Here is a 4,930-nt window from a genome sequence, read left to right on the forward strand (position 1 = left end):
CAGGAATGCATCTCCTGCACGGAGCCGGACTCCTCTGACGGACAGGAGCCCGGGGCTGGCTGAGATTGCCCTGGCGGCAGTGCCTGCAGCACAGGGACACGAGAGGGGGTGTTCTGTCCCCGCTGGATCACCCGCTTTGCTCCCCAGGTTTGGCACGGGCTCGCACCAACCGAGGGAAGCAAAGGGGTACCCAACACTGTGGGGAGCAGCGCTGCCCTTCACTCCGGGGCTCGCTGCGCTGTGGGGCTGCGGTAAGGGCACCACCCCGGGGAACGAGGCTGCTCAGTGCCACAGACAGAGGAAAACTGCCCACGAGGGGGTCACACAGACCCAGATGTACACGGGAACGTGCGGTTTGGACTCCCACAGCACGCGAGAGATGGGTAATCTTCGGCCTGACCTTTTCAGCCTGACTAGTCAGGCAGACCAGCCCAAACTATACAAGAATATTCTTGTGAAAGCATTGAAAATTATACATACAGTTTGTATTTTTACCATTTCCCTCAAGCAGGACTTCTTCCCAGTACAGACTGCAATGCTGGGCCTAATCCTTTAACTGCAGCATTAGCTTTCTGAATATATTAACTTAAATAATTCCTAATAAGATTTTGTAGCAAAACAGGGGCAGTTTAAGAAAGAACAAAAAGATGCAAACATTTTGCTGCCTGGAATAAATACAAGCATTTTCTTTGGGAAAAAGAAATACTTCTTATCCATCAGGCTGTGTGGTGTTCGTATAGGAAGTTAAAGCAGAACAATCACAGAGCAACTTCCATGAGCAGGTTGATTTCAAAAGTCTTGTTTCAGTCACTACACAGACCTATCAAAAATCTGCCTTTATTCAGAGGGAAAATAGGAGTCATGGAATATTGAAGTGGAAATCCTTCTGAAGGTGGCTCATCCAGAGTTTGGGTGACAACGCTACAGGGGTACAATAGCACTGTACAATTGCTACAGGGGTACAATAGCAATGGTATAGGTGCAATGAGCTTCCCTGCCTGGGGAGCTGTGACCACTAGAGTATGCAGATAAAAGGGGTAATGAAGGAGAAATAATTAAGTGGATATATAACAAGGAGTTTATAACCCTAGAGGAAAAACAAGGATTTGTACAGCCATGCATTAGGCAGATTCACAGAGAGATTTATTTTTAGAAAACACATGAACAATGAAAGGCCTCTTTGCTGAAATTAAAATACTAAGGTTAACTGTACTGCTAACACTTAATTTAACCATAGATAATTCTTTACAGTTTTAAGTGAACAGCTCTGTAGACAACTTGAAAATATAAGAGCAGAACTTGTCCACTGATAAAAGACCATAGTCTAAAAAGGCCGGATCCTTGTGTTACCTCACTTGAGCCAAATCACTGAACTGAAAGCACAAACCAGAAGGAGGCATGAATCGAAGTATTATCCTTGTGCATTCCAGGAGCACGGGAAGAGCTGAGGTCTGGGGGAGGACTCGAAGGTCCAGGCAGGCAGCACAATAACCGGCTCCTCTCTGTTTTAGTTATTTATGCACAGAGTGCATCTATTCTGTGAATGCAAGATTAGTCACAGGATCCTCAAGTTATTACTATTTATGGATATACATGTTAGCATAAAATACTACCAGCCCCAAACTCCTCCCTCAGTTTTTGATGAAGAGTTATTTATCTATTAATAATTAGGTTTAATGCTCCCATATACTAGACTTCAGAACTTGTTTACACCGCTTCATGCCAAAGCTTCAAATGTATTAAAGGGGAAGTTCATTATTTTTGATTTATAATTATCTATGACAAGACAGATCTTAAACAAGAGCAGAAGAGAGCGGGAAATTATCTACTCATCCTCTGTTTATGCAACTACTACAAAGAGGCATGTGATGGCTTTGGCCTCAATCCAGCTACCATTCATCTCTATAGGGCTCTTTCTATGACTATCATCCAAGAATCATGGAGCCCTTTTTTATCTTCTACTAACTCAGGTGTAGACAAGCCATTGCTCTCAGTCCACAGAGATCCCAAGATGGTGCCTCATGGCAAATGAGTTACTAAGTGACAGAACAAAACTTCTTGTTGATATATGGCATTGTTGTTCTCCTGAAAATAAATTTTCCTGTAGCCTTGGTGATTCATTTTCTTCCCATCCCCATGTCATTAACTATCAACTGGGAAAGTCAACTACACTAGTGCAGCTCTGGGAAACCTAAGCAAAAAAAAAAAAAAAAAAACAAAACCCAAAGCAAAAAATAACCAATCAAAAATAACCTAATCAACCAAAACTTGTTTAAAACCAGTGACACGACAATTCAGTCATGCCAGCTCTGGAGCCAATTTGTTCCCTGATGCACCCCCTGTGCTCCAAGCAGGGGTGCACCAGCAGCAGCCACCTTGTCCCCTCCTCACACCCAGGCAGGCTGGTCCAAGGGCTCATCAGACCAGGGGGCTTTGGCAAGTGCCTCCACACCCCAGTCAGTCCCAGACCCCCTCAAGCTCCAACCCTGCAGCATTGTGGCAAACATGACTTGACAAGCAAGCCTTGGCACAGTCCCTGCCCGGCTCACTGCATCCCATCTCTGCCTGGCCCCATTCATTAAACTTCACAAAGGCATGGAGCAGTGAGGAGTTTGTCCCCACAGGAGACACACTGGTCAGACATTTCCAGTTTTATTATTAGGGTCTTTCCCACATTACACTGAAGAGCTGATTCAAAGTAGTTTGTAATTTTATAGTCTTCAGCTCTTTGCCCCACCCAGCATCTATGTGTTTTTTCCTCCTCTCAGTCTATTAAAAATGCCTCGTACAAAAGCCTAATGGTTTCTTCCTCTTTTCTAGAAATGCTTTTTAGAGTTTTGACCTCATCCACACACATAAGCATTTTATTCCCAATAGCTGGTAGTCTCATTACCCTTGTCTTACTTTGGACCACAAATTTATGGTTTTGTTTGCTGTTTTCTTGCATGCAATTCCATGCCTTATTTATTTTCCTGATGTTTCTCTGCCTGCTGTCTTAACACAGTCCTTGATCTTAGAGAGACCATCTTTTTTGCTTCAAAAAAAATCACTTCCCCTAGTGATTTTCCAGCAATAAACCTCTAACCTCTTTCAGAGTAATATGAAAATACACATATATTTTTTTTACTTTCAGTCTGCATATTCTTGCATTTGTGCATATAAAATATTTTGCACTTGACTTTAAAGCTGAAATTAAAAATAATAAAACAAATTAATTGCTTGCATCCTCCCATTCATTCTAAACTACGTTTATAGAATTTATTCCATTACTACATGAGCATCTCACTCCCTGGCTCCTAACCCAGCTGCCTTATAAATATAACAAAGCTTTCCTCCTGGCATAATTTGCTGCTCTGTTTTTCTTCCCCTTTCACCTCACTCTGCAACCATATTATCCATAGGGAGTGGCACAGGGCTGCAGCAGGGAGCTTTGGCTGTCTCTTTTGGCAGCAGGGGATAATTCAGAGCAGGATGGAGTCTGTGCCAGGTTATACTGGGGTTGGGTTTTACTCCTCCTAGGTTTGAACTGGGAAGAAGCAGAAATATGTCTTAAAGCTCTGTCACTCCACCCATACAAAAGATACTGAAATCACTACTCAGTTGTGAATTCAATTTGTCATTTTTCTGAGACAAAGGCAATTGAGGCATTGTACCATCCCCTTCCCCAAGGCAGGGTCACCTCCCTGGGTGCAGTGTGGTGATTTTCCAGCTGCATCCCTTCCCTCCTGGGCAGTCACACAGCTTCCAGAGTAGGGCTGCACACCTCCTCTCCCCCAACCCAACAGCTTCAGCACCTGATCTGTCAGTGCTGGGAGTTACTGACAGCATTCAGCCTGAGCAGAGCAGCTAAGAGTGGCACAGAGAACATTTCAAATTTGCAGCACCAGCAGCATTTGAAAAGCAGAGCCATAGGATGTCTATAAGCAGATGGGGGAGAAAAAGATCTTTATATGCAGATTGCACAAGCACAGTTAGGCCTTGTATTCATGATTAGTTTTAAGATAAAGCCAACAGGGTTGTTACTCTTTTCCAGTTAAATCTACACAATTTCAATCCCAAGATCATGCCGAAACCAATGTGCTTTAAATAGAGGCAAAGGTGTCCACCTGTACTGTTGAAAGCAGCTGGCAGATAACCCAAGGGAAACCCAAAAGATGGGGATAGGTGGGAAGACAAGGCTGGCTGAGTTCACATCCAAGAGGCAGCGTGCAAGAAATACCCTGGTGAAACAGCCCAGAAGAGGATGGAGGAGAAAAGCAAGAGCCAAAGAATTCAACTGCTGTCTCAATAAATTCTTATTCCATAAAAAGGCACCAAAATTAGATGACATCTACACATCATGATAGCTTTCTTTATATATAGGCATGTAGTTTCTAGTGACTGATAGAAAGTAAGCAGAACAGTTGCTAATTTTATTGTGAAAAAAACCCAGAACAACACAGTGATTTCAAATTGTTCAGTCTGAAAGTGCCTAACACAGAGAGAGAAAAGGGCTTCTGATTACAACACCTGCAAGAAGCTCTTCAGGCTCCTCACCCCTGTAAATGTTCTTTCAGCATTGAATGTGCCTAGAGCCTTGATTGGATGCCATTAAAAGATATTTCCAGACAGATGCCTTAAACAAAGCCTGCAATTCTCCAAATACAAATGTGCCTTAGTAAGAATGTTTATATATGAAAAAATAATTCTATTTTTCAAATATTGCCTTGTCATGTGACACATTACAGTTGAAATTGTAGCATTTTATATGTCTCTGCACTGGGAGATTGTCACCATTGAGCATTATATGCTGAATCTATAGTCAATATTGAAATATTCAATGGATGAAAGCTGGAGCTAGACAAATGCAAAGCAGAAATAAGAAACATTTTAAAGTAAAAAGAATAAGTAACTTAGGATCGGGATGCATTTGTTATTTTAAGACTTCTTC

Source organism: Geospiza fortis, unplaced genomic scaffold (genome assembly GCF_000277835.1).
Source record: "Geospiza fortis unplaced genomic scaffold, GeoFor_1.0 scaffold40, whole genome shotgun sequence".
NCBI lineage: Eukaryota > Metazoa > Chordata > Aves > Passeriformes > Thraupidae > Geospiza > Geospiza fortis.